At 39.8% G+C, this 12,615-nt stretch overlaps 2 protein-coding genes across 24 annotated transcripts in view; one reads left to right on the plus strand and one right to left on the minus strand.

The window, feature by feature from the left end:
* The window catches only part of LOC129718516 (putative thiamine transporter SLC35F3), a 135,023-nt gene that overhangs the window by 113,566 nt on the left and 8,842 nt on the right, over window positions 1–12,615 (plus strand). For 3 of the 23 annotated variants that reach the window (XR_008726940.1, XR_008726938.1, XR_008726941.1), the window contains 2 exons: window positions 4,967–5,244; window positions 5,677–5,830. The exons of 18 other annotated variants lie outside the window; for them this stretch is intronic. The gene's annotated coding sequence lies outside the window, so the exon portion shown is untranslated. Of the gene's footprint in view, window positions 1–4,966; window positions 5,245–5,676; window positions 5,831–12,615 lie in introns of those variants that run through there. 2 more of the 23 variants (XR_008726939.1, XR_008726942.1) reach the window with 1 other exon arrangement.
* The window catches only part of LOC129718519 (putative uncharacterized protein DDB_G0282129), a 119,353-nt gene that overhangs the window by 98,095 nt on the left and 8,643 nt on the right, over window positions 1–12,615 (minus strand). The window lies entirely within an intron of this gene.

Here is a 12,615-nt window from a genome sequence, read left to right on the forward strand (position 1 = left end):
TGAGAGAACGACTTGGAGTAGTAATTCCTTCTCACTGTGCATCATTCAATGACCCGGTTTTTATAGACCAATAACGGCGTTGGCCACGTCCTTACAGTCAACTGTGATATGACCATGATTTAATAAGATTGATGTTACAATATAGACATGATCATGTACTAATAATGTGAGGTTATTAAAAAAAGAATTAGAATTATTAGGGTATGTAAAAAAGATCTCGGTTGCCTGCCTTCCATTGCTGAAATTTTCAAATTTTTAAGCCATCAGGCGAAACGTGGAAACAAAATAATAAAAAACGGATTCGAAACACATATGGAAAGTGTCCGTTATATTGAGTGCCCAGAAAAAAAAAGATGAACCTTTTTTTCAGACTAATTCATGACATAATACATAAAAAAACATAGCAGCGCTTGCACAGACGTGTCGCTCCTTTCTACAACCATTCACCGCATACGGTCATCCAACCAGATCATCAACACGTTCAATTATCTACCACAATCACGAGAAGTTTCAGAACTCATTTCATGCATGAAATTGGAATATGGAAAACATGGAACAGTAAATACCGTGAATCCAACCCCACACCAAATACACTAGATTCAGCGAAAAAAACTGATCAAAAAACACTTGAAATGTAAACTTTAACTAAACAGACAATTCATACGTGCTCGCAAGAATAAGGGTGATTTAATCGCGTCCGGAATTGGAGTTACAGCATTTTTAGGAAATTAGGTCAAATTTACTCCGGTTTCGCTATTGACTATTGACATTCACTTGCTTGGATATCAAAAAATAATGTTTTTCTCGATTTATTTATTTGTTTTGAACATAGCAAAGTAAAGTTTTTTTGTTAATGAAATTTTGTCTAGGAATACATTTCCCAATCATTTCTCGACTTTTTTACACCAGCATTATTGTTTGACTATTTTTTCATTTCCAAAAATACTCAAGATTTCAATAGACTGGAGTATATTTTTAACAATCATATTATTTTTTTTTTCAGAGGCAACAATGCCAATTGTTGTTTTATGTTGTTTAATGTTCTATTTATCTTCAACAATTTTCAATACAAGTTTATCACAATTTGCGACAAAACAAACAAATACATTTCATTAACGAGAATCTATTCCTAAAGAAAACTCAAAATGGCATTAAAAATTTCCAAATCAATAAAATAACTGTGTTCATGGACGTCCAAGCAACAGGCAACAGTGCCAGTCAAAATTTCTATACTTTCTGAATCTCTCGTTTAGTATGCTTTAAATTGTATCATCTAGAATGTCCACAATCAAAATATTTCCAAAGACATTATAGCAAATCAAAGCAAATTTGACTCTTCATCTTAGAATGCTGTAGCTCAAGTTTTGCTCATAATACTTCCGAGTGATAAGTATTTTTGATTTTGTTTTTTCGAAATACGATGAAATTGGTATTTTTTTTCAATCAAAACATACACATTTACAAAAAGATACAATTCGATTTTTCAAATGCGAAAAATAAAATAAACGGCAACACTACCGCTTAAAACTAATATTCTTCCTAGATTCCCTGACTAATTCTCTTGATGTTACAATTTCTAGAATATCCTTCTATATATCATAGAAAAGAAGATTAACCAAAACCAGAGACAATTTGACTTTATTTTTCTAGAAATGCTGTAAATCGAGTTTTGCTCAAAATACCTCCTGTTTCCTGTGAAATACGATGAAATTATCAAATTTAAAATCAGAATATACTCATTTGCCAAAATATGCAGTTTGATTTTTCAAATGTAAAAATAACATATCTGGCAACACTACCGCTTGAAATTAATTTTTTTTATTGACATTTCTGATTCTTTTGAAAAATTTTGATATTTTTCTTAGATGATTGCCATTTTTTGGAGCTTTCGATAAATTTGACATTTCCGTTATTCTCTATGTTTTGAATGATTTTACATTTCTTGTTGATTGTTTTGACAGCACTTTTTGACATTTTGGTAAGTTACACATTTATTTCTGTTCAAGTTTTAGATTTTGATATTTTTTGGATTTCGATCATTCCGTTTGACCATTTTTACTTCGTTATTGGGTTATTCCATTCAAAATGTATAAATACAACTTGACACGACCTGCCAAAAAAAAAAAAACATTATTTTTGAGCAAAAGTGATGCTATGATTGTTTTTGTATTTTAATACTAAATTTGCATTTTTCAGCTAGTGCAGCCAATTTTATTTTAGATTTGGTAGTTCATCGTGTTCCTCGAAAAATTCACCTGAGAAACACTTATCACCCTGAAGAAATACGAGTCAATTTTGAGATATAACATTTTTACGAAAACAGTTTCAAATTTTTCAATTTTTATCAAACAATCATATTTATTTCAAAATGTTTGTTAACTTTCTAACCCACAAAATTATTTTAGAGATTTTCTGGTCCAAATGAAATTTTCGTTTTTTGCAACAGTATTGCGAGTTTTTCCCCATTCAATCCGGTTTTAATTGTTACCATCAACGATCTGTTAGTTTAACGAAAGTATTGTGAATATGTTGCTTTAATTGGAGGCTTTAGGGGGGGGGGGGGGGGGTGGCTCTCTGAACATGGTTGGCAAAAATCTACGCAATAGTGGTTAAATTTGGAGCCATGTGATTTTTTTTACATTTAAAATAAGGAAATTAAATAGTAGACGTATACTCCCTTTGTGAAGAGACTGGAACCGGCAGTGGTTAATTGTTAGCGGCATGGAGTACAAGAGCGTTGTACTTGTGCAAGAAAACATCGTACTACTTGGGATTAGAAGAGCAGTAAAAGAGAACGGTGGCAAAACTACTGCAAAAAGGAAAGATATTTTCGCGTTCCTTAATAACCATTAAGATCTTAAAAATTATTTTTTGCGCTGTTTTTAACACATTTTCAAAAAAAAAATAAGATTGTTTGATGAAAAGTGATAAAATTAAAATTGTTTTCCTGAAAATAATACATCTCGAATTTGACTCATAGGTGCTTATTATGGGAGTCACTTCACGGTGAAATCAGAGTGAATTGAATGAAGTCCTATTACGAGACTCACGTAAGTGAGAAAAACGTCGCAAGGAGACATCTGCCGTGAAATCTGGGTTATTATGAGTGTCATATGAGTGAAGTGGAAACGGAAAAAGCGACGTTTCGCGTGGAATTATTTCACGACCAGTTTGAACGGTGAAATGATTTCACGAAGATAGGAAAGTTTAAAAATCGAATGATTTGTGATCTAGCGGTAATATATATGGGATTTATTTTCCAGTAACAAGGCGATTCTTTTTTTTTTCTTGATAAAAATCGGCTCTCTGAAATTTTCGAGCTGCGGCCAATGGAACGTAAGGGAAAAATTGACGTTCGAATTTCGTTTAGCGGTAGGGCTCAAAAGTTTCCTCTTGTAGAAAAATTTCCTCATACAAATTTCAGCTCAATCGACTCCCGGGACTTAGAAATTTTTGAGCTGGAAAACTCCCAGATTTCACTTGTCCTATTCTCAATTTCACTTCACTGGCAATCTCACTTCACCGAGGTGATTTATGTCACCTCACTTGAGGTGGAATCGGGAACAGGTCTAAAAAAGTGAAGTGAGCGTGAGAGTGAAATATGTTTCACCGTGAAGTGACTCCCGTAATAAGCACCATATTACCTCAAAGTGACAGGTGTTTCTTACGTAAAATTTTTCAAAGAACACGAAAACTGCATATTTAGTTCAAAAAAAACCTATCATCAGTCAATTTTCGGACGTCTTAAAAAATGGCGTTTTAAACAAAGGAAGAGGGTCCCACAGAGTGAGGGGTATTCCAATCGACACCAAAATCGGGAATTTTTTCAAGTGACACTTACTTTTCACTTTTTTAGAGCTATCATTTTGTTTTTTAATCATGACTCATTTTTTAGAAGGGTTTCTTAATTGGTCTGACCTGTTCGGCAAAGTTGTAGACAACGAAAGAAAAAACGAAAATAATTATCTCAAAAAGTTTATAGTTTGAAAATCTTATTTTTGGTTATTAAACCTACAAAAGGTTAGCTAATCAATAATGGTTGTTTTAACATGAGGAAAATTATTTCTAGCTTAAGAAAAAAATATTCCGTCAATGTCAATCGAAAATGAAATTCTAAAAAAATGAGCATGACTGTCACCTTTTTTTCTGTGTCCGCAATTAAATGTTGACTAACATTTCATTTATGAATATTCAGTCAGCTGAATAACATTCGCAAAATATGTCTGAAATTTAATGAATAATTTGGCTCTGAAGTAAGCAAATCAATCATGTAACTAACGTAGATAAAGTATGATTCAAATGAATATTTTTTCACAACCTAACACTGCAATTATTATACAGCAACAGGCACACATTCGCATTCGCATTCCTTCGAAGCACCAGCTGAGCTTTAGCACTCCTATTTCACCTATCGCAACACTGGTGAAAACCACCCCTACCTAATTGATACATTTTACAATCGCATAGGGTGATGAAAGTATCTCGGTAAAAGTCTCAACTCATATCAAGGAGTCACATTGTATCGATTTACTAAGGCCAAATCCACCTCCGCTGATCTGCTTTATATTACCTCCCCAGTTTTTTTGGCACCAGTTGACTCCGACATCTTTTTTACATGCCCGGTTACGTTTCTCTGCCAATCGAAATAAAAGGCAAGATTGCGAGCGTGAGCGTCCGGAAAGCCAATTCGGAACGATTTATCAGCGAAACGACGCCAGTTATGCTATACTAAACATGCACATATTTTTCTATTCCTTCAACTACAAAGTTTCTTCTGTAGAAGTCTATTTCTGTGTCACGTTTTTACGCTCTACACCACACCCCGCCCCTATTTTATATTTCCTGCTTTATAACACACTGTCTTCCTTACCGTTTGCAAATTTCGTACGCGGCGCGCACGTTCACACACTTCCACATTCGAATGATGGGCGCACTAAAAACCACAAACACACACGCATATGTATAGCCGTCCGGCTTTCTGTAGAAGGGACGTCGTAATGGCCTCGCCAGCATCCACCGCCAGATAGTATACACCCTCGCCCGGATGGAGTTCTCACCCAACATTCCGTCTGCCCTTCCATCTCCATCACCATCACCATCAACAGCAACATCAGCAGCAGCAACAGCAGCAGCAACAACAACAGCAGCACCAATATACCCACCAAAGCATTGTCAGCGATGAAGGCCACCCCAAGGCCACCTACTAACCGGTCTGCCAGAACTGTTTTCTTTCCACCAGACAAGGTAAGCACATCTCTATCCTGACTGAGACCCATTCTCTCTCTCTCTCTTTCTCTATACTATAGTTTCAATTCTGCTTGCTCCGTAGAGTTACATCTACTTTTAAGCACACAACTGTCTCTGCTTTTAATTACGTACCAACAACATAAATTTCCATCGTAGTTTGTCATCGGCGAAAGAAAGTGGCGAGACAGGGTGGTCTGGTGCCTGCCAAACTGCGAACAACACCAAGAGTCTCCATCGTCGAGACATGCTCTGCTCACGATTAATGAAAATTGGAAGAATCCACACGAAATCTAACTCAAATTAATTTCAAGCTCGACAACGATAATCTCATTCTTTATTCTACTGTTTTTTTTTTTCTCTTCTCCACTCTTTTCCTATCACTATCTAATTCTGCTACTTTCTCCTATCATCTTTCTAACGTTGACCTAGTTCGTACCGTTTCGCACTCGCTCGTATGAGAAATGATGAAGAACCGTGGATGAGATGAAAGTAAAGCCTAATTTCGCTAGTCACTATTATGCTACCCCTCCAAAACCATCCAAAGTTAATCTCCGCAGACAAGGATTGAATAAGGCTGCTGAAGGTAAATGCTTTTTTTTCTCTACTATGTAACAATAGGTGGTAAAATTTGGTTTGTTTCGTTTGCTCGTGATGCCACTTCCGTAGAACTTTTTTTAGATCAATAGTTTCACCGAAAAAGTAGAAATATTCTGTCTTTGATAGTCAAATAGAATAGAAACTTCTAGCCAATAATGTAACCTAGAAAAATCTGGTATTTTAGTCATAGTTTGGTTACTGATTTGCTTGTTTTCTTTGCTGAGCTGACTTTTTTTTTGCCTGCCGCAAAAGTTCGTAAAGGTCATCCTGTTCAACGCCACGCATTTGATTTACCTATCCAGGGAAGTTCTAATTTTAGAAAAGACGAATGCAAATTCTCCATTGAGGATTTTGCTAAGCGACATGATGTTAAATAGAAAATTAATGTCTTAAAAACTACAATGAAAAATTATTAAAACTGCTACAATTTTGTCGAATTTTTAAATGCTTGGTGTTTCTATCGAACAAATATTCATGTTTATTAAATTAATAACGCCTAACAAAATCCTACTTTTTGCGGTAACATGATTACTCAAAGTTGATCCAATTTTGAAACAACAAAAAGTCTTCAACGCTTTTCTCGAAAAAAAAAAATTGACAAATTTGTCAGCAGTCTTTCAGTGCGATATTCTCTCGACGATGTCCGATTGCCTAACTTTCCAGTGAAGTTTTACAATATATACAGAATACCGATGCCATGACGTTACTAACAATCATGCCAATAACGGGATTATTTGTATTTTACCTTACTGGACTACCCAATTTAAATCGAAGCGTAACAACAGCGCTGTAGAAGTGAGTCGATGTGAGTAGTTTGCATGCAAGATACAGAGCAGATGCAAGTATAGTATCTTCCTCCCCAGCCTTGTATGCAATCAGTTTGTTTTCATTGAACGCCGAATCTTACGATTTTGAGGCATGTTTTTGAAACACAGTTGTTAGTGCTTTTCTCTACTTAGGTACAATAATTGCGTGTCTAACAGAAGCTGACAGATTCGATCACTATGACTCTGGCTGCTACGTTTTCTCGAACAAAGTGATGTTTAATGCCGATATGCGTGACACGTTTTGACTCCGGGTTTCGTATCATCCCAATACATCCTCTGTTGTCCTTGTAAATAGGAACCGGCGCTTCAGCTTTGCAGTTGAGGTCCTCCATTAACCTCTTTAGAAAAATTGCTTCCCACCAAAATGTTATTAACGGTTCATGTGGCTTTTTCTATTAGCGATTCAAATCACATTTTCACTTGGTTTCTCAAATAAAATCTACTCATTCGAATATAGACAAAATTTGTATTTTTTTACGAATATGAAACACGCCCACGTGAGCCTAGCCCCGACAGCATCTTCTATAATTGGCTTTAACTGGGCTCAAATTCTGTATGTTGGTTTAACTCGGTTGTTAAAATAAAAATATGATAGCTTGTGCTCATCTCAAGTAAAACCTGCAAGTTTGTGAATAACTTCAATAGCCTTCCCATGATATGACAGTATAATTCAGATCCACTTCGTGTAATATAGTATTTTGCAGTTCAAGGCTCCGAGATCATACCATCTGTTGCTTTAAATCGGTCTCAAATCAGAAAACTGAACAATTATGTACTCTAGAAAATAATCACACACTCGCGCTTAGCCTATACACCATTATTAATGTCGGTTATTTTAAACCAGTACCAAATATAAATAAGCTAAATGTGCATCTCTAATCAGTCGACTGAACGGAGAATAAATAGCTGAATAGAATCGGGTATAAATATTATGTATGATCGCATAACTTATCAGAATGAATGCTGATCCAATTGACCCTTCCCTGTTATCAAAAACCTTCTTCCTGTGATCTTTGTGGAGATGCAAAGGTTAATACGGTCTCCAAATAGCAAGGGTTACACAAATATCCCTTCCCTCTTCCCGTCTGATTGCAAAGACATGGCCGGCATCGTTATTGACTCTTTTAGTATTTATAAGGTCACAAAAACTCGTACAATGAGAATGGTCAGTCATTCCCAGCCCCATCCAGTTGATCAATCACGGAGTGCAACAACGGATATGTGCAGTTAGTCAAGCTAAGCTTAGCTCGCTGAAGCCCCCCCCCTAGAACGTGTTTAGCCCCCCCTAGAATTTCCCAGAGAATGATTGTATTCAATATATTTACATTCCATACTACTTATCAGAGCATCAAAATCAACACAAATTGAGATGTCGTCATTCATTGGCTAAGAACTAGTTCTGCACCCAGGATCGATTCTCAACCCTTGCTCTCTTACTCTCTTTACCAGTCAGACGAGAGCTGTAGTAACTCGTGCTGTATCAAGAAGTCGCCAGTTTACTCGGTTTTGGGCTGTGCTTCACCAGTTCCCCAGACGTCTCATCACTCGCAAGTCTCTTTCGATCTGGTCGAGCCATCATGCACGCTGCGCCCTTTAATTTCTTGTGCCGGTAGGGTTGCTGAAAAGAAGTGATTTCACATGGTTGTCGTCCGGCATTCTTAAGATGTGACCGGCCCACCGCAACCTATTGTCTTTCGCCAGGTGTGCAATGGGGTTCTCTCCAAGCAGCGATTGTAACTCATGGTTCATGCGCTGTAGCCATTATCCGTCGTCCGCTTGTGCTCCTCCGTAGATAGTCACCTTCTGTTCGCCGATAGGCACCTTCTGTTCGAAAATATCAAAAGGACTTCCATAGAGGACTACCGGTTATCAGGGTTTTGTAGTTTTTTGTATCGAAGTGGTCATGTCCGATCATCACCGTGATTGGTGCGTACGTTTGTAATGTCTGAGAAGAACGGGCCGTCGTTGAGAACGTGGTCAATTTGTTTTGCTGTACGTTGGTCGAGGAAAGAAGTGACTTTGGCTGTGCGGACCGATAACCGGCTTATATAAGGCTATCCTTCCGTTCATGTCCCCAACGACGATCTTGATATCTCTACGCGAGCAGCTATCGTAGAGTTTCTCCAACTGTGCGTAGAACGCTTCTTTCCCTGCATCAGGGCTTCCTTCGTGAGGGCAGTGCACATCGGGAATAGTGTAGTTGTGGAACCGGCTCTTAATTCTCAACAAACACAACCTGTCGCTGATTGCCTGCCGCTTTGGTGGTACTGTGCCTTGCGGCGTTAAATCCACCGTACCTTATCTCCTTTCAGGCAAAGCTCCTGGAGCGCGACGATGTCGAAGTGGCGGGGTTCTAGCTGATCCAGCAGAATTCGGTCGACATCCGGGTCGTTAAGCGATCTACTGTTACATTAACTGAGCTTCTAATCGTCGTCCTTATTTCGTCGGCTGGGTCATTGCCGATTGTTCCGGTTCGTTTTGAATTCTTGATTCTCCGTAGTATGTTTATTTTAGTATGCTGCCTCACTAGGGCTGCGATTCCTAGTCTCGCGACGGAGCTGCCGCCATGGATGTAGCTGGCGAGACACAGCATTTCATAGTTCAACCATCCGGTCCGGATCAGTCGCTGTTTGAGCCGCCCCTAGCCTGTGAGGTAGACGCGCAGACAAGCTGCTCTCTAGGAGAACAACTACCCCACCGGTTTACCGGTTTTTCCTTGGTTGCTCGTATCCCAGTTGGTACCACGTGGAGGTAGGAATAGGGCAATATGCCTTGAACCACACTGGGGTCTATTTTCTTCTAACTAGTACGGGTGAACTGTTAAAAAGCACTGCCCAGCCGTTTACCAAATCTAGCTCTCCTCAATATCGAATCATTGTTGCTGAAAGAGCTTGGCGTTGACGATGTGTTCAAGATATTCAGTACATCTTCGGAGATTCTAACCCGGAGTGATTTTTTTCTGCTTTTACGATACTATTTTAAGCGTTATTAAATAAGCATATTCCAACTCTTTTTTCTACATACATGAAATTTAGCCCCCCCTAGAAATTTTCCTTAGTTGCGCCCATGGAAGAATCTAGAAGTACTCCCAGGTCTTTCACGGTGCTCTCGCGTTTTATCACAGTGCCGCTTAAGACGTTGTCGGTGAAGGCTAGCTGTCGCTTACGCCCAAAGGATATCAAAGAGCATTTGGAAGCATTGAGGACCATTCGATTCGTCTTGCACCAAGCCGCAAAGATGTTCAGTTCATTTTAATGAAAGAGGGCATCACTTGGTTTTTCAATAACATAGTAAAGTTTCAGTTCATCAGCGCACGATTTCTTCTGGCATTTCAGAAAGTGGTTTACATCGTTCATGTACAACAGAAACAAGAATGGTCCGAGATGACTACCTTGTGGAACGCCGGATTTCACTTGGAATGGGAACAAAACTGGATCACCTATTTTAACGAAAGTGTTTCTGTTAGTCAGGTACGAGCGCAGCCAAGGAAGAAGACTGCCGTACGATGAAAGAGGTGAATGATACAAGGTTAGTGGTAGTGGAGCGTTTCGGAACGAAACCATGCTGGTCTGACAAAATATACTGCGAGCATTTCTGGGTCAAAAAGCTCAGAACTATCAGTTCGAAAAGCTTTGACGAAGCACACAAGGCGGCAATTCCCCGATAATTGGAAACGGTACGCTTACATCCTTTTTTATGAACCGGGAAGACAAAAATTTTCCAGCAGCTTGGGAAGCGAAGATTCGAAAATCACTGCTAAAGGGGATGCAAGAACATAGATGTAGCTTTTTAGGACAACGGCTAGAACACCATCTGGGCCAACACTGGAAGAATTTTTCAAATGTTTGGCTGCTGTAATAATAACATCCCTAGTTATCGAATGGTGAGGACCAATATCTGGGAAAATGGGAACATTCGCAGTGGCGCTGATGCATCGAAGCTGGCTGGTACATCCAGGAAAACGCTGCTAAATTGTTCGTGAAAAGGAGAGGCTATTTCCTCTATGATAGAAGCCTCGCGATTGCCATCTCGCATAGATGTAGGAGGATCAGTTTCCTTCCTCTGAAAACTAACATAGCGCCAGAATCACTTCGGCTTCCGTCTCAGATCACGTTGCAAACGATTAAGGTGTACAACTTTTGTTGATACTCCTGTACTGAGTATTAGCTATGAGATAGCGCGCTCTTGACGTGGCAGCTCGAGTTTTGCTGTATTTTAGCAGCGCGTTTCTTTCGTTTTTTTTTAAGTCGTTTAAGGTAAGGGGTGGCCCAAGCGGGATGACGTTGCTCTTTTGTAAACTTCTTCGGAACAAACTGATCAATGGCATACAGTAGCACGTTACAGAGAGTAGAAGCGGCTAGGTTGACATCATGAACTCGAAAAAACTCGTCCCAGGCAACTCCCATGAGAAAGGAGTTCATCTCATCATAATTGGCTTTGCTGAAGTCATAATAAACTGCTTTCGCGCTAGCATCAACGGATAATAGTAATGGTAATGGGCATCCAACAAACATGCGGATGTAAAGCTATTTCCAGAGCGAGTGACGTCCGGAAAGAAAAAGCCTTCCGAATTCGACTGCCATGTGATACTGCGAAGGTTCAAGTCGCCGATAACGATAATGTTGTCCGTTGCATTTGTTTGAGAAACGATCCAATCAAGTGAGTTAATATGTTTCTCTATGACTGCAAGCTCATTGGTTGGGCGAGAGATATATAACGCCGATGAAGGTGTTCACGCCTGACAAGGTTGCCGAAACCCAGAGTTGTTCAATTGCGGAGTAACCTGGAGGGAACACTTGAAGCGATTTTATGCAAGAGCGGATGGCCAGCAAAACACCGCCCCCTGAACGTTTATCACTATTAGTTGGGGCTCGGTCCTCTCTGTATACAGCATACGACTCATCGAACAGTTGATTCGACACCGTATTGGCATTTAACCAGGTTTCCGTGAAGGCGTAGATGTCGTAGCAGGAATCAGAGCACGCAAGCTTGTATTCGGTTAGAGAGCAATTCATTCCTCCGACGTTCTGGTAATACATCAGCAAGTCGGACGAGACGGATGAGCGAGTTCGAGTGTCAGATCTCATGGAGTGGTTCCGTAACTCCAATTGTGTAACATAACTGGAAACCGCAGATATGTTATGTGGTATGTTGTGAACAGAAATATTAAACGGATACTCGCCGTGGTTGGAGATTTGGAAGACTCCCTCTCCACACCTGACAACAGGATCGAAACGACTATGGTGAACAAAGGCGGCAGTGAGCAGGACTGTTTCAGAGGGATTGGGAGCTTCCATAATGCTGTATACAATGCGACAATCCGACTTCCGGGTAGAAATAGGTGATGCTCTGCTGGTACCGGCAGCGATGTCATGGTTCCGGAAACTCGGTAGGGTGGTTTGATGATGCGACAGAATAACGTTCGGGAATGAAGGAATGTTCGTAGTCACCTGAGTGCAGGGAACTTCATCACACAGAGATGAACCTCAGTCAAAGTAGTACTTGCCTGAGTATGCAAGTTGGAAGACCTCGTTCTCACCACTAGCCACAGGGCCGAGACGACTTTGACTAACGAACGATGCAGTGGGCGCGACTGGGTTAGGGAAGTCAGAGGCTTCCAAAATGCTTTTCACGGTGCGTCTCAGCTTAACTGGAGAATCGGCTGTCAAACCTCGTCTGTTACAGGTGTCTGAGCTGAATCGGAAATCAGCACTAGGGATCCAAAAGGGGCTGGCGTAGTGGAGGCAGCTGGAGTGTCAGTTAAGGACCCAACATTATTGTTTTGTCCTACTGTGGGCGTAAGATACTGAGCGTGTGTGTTGGGGGGTAACCATACTGTGGTCCTAGCTTGGGAATTATCAAATTCTCTAAATAGTATTCCTTTTGCTCAAAGGAAGGAATAAGACCACTTCAACGGTGTCGCAAGATTTCAGACCATCGCGTG

Source organism: Wyeomyia smithii, chromosome 1, assembly GCF_029784165.1.
Source record: "Wyeomyia smithii strain HCP4-BCI-WySm-NY-G18 chromosome 1, ASM2978416v1, whole genome shotgun sequence".
Classification (NCBI taxonomy): Eukaryota; Metazoa; Arthropoda; class Insecta; order Diptera; family Culicidae; genus Wyeomyia; species Wyeomyia smithii.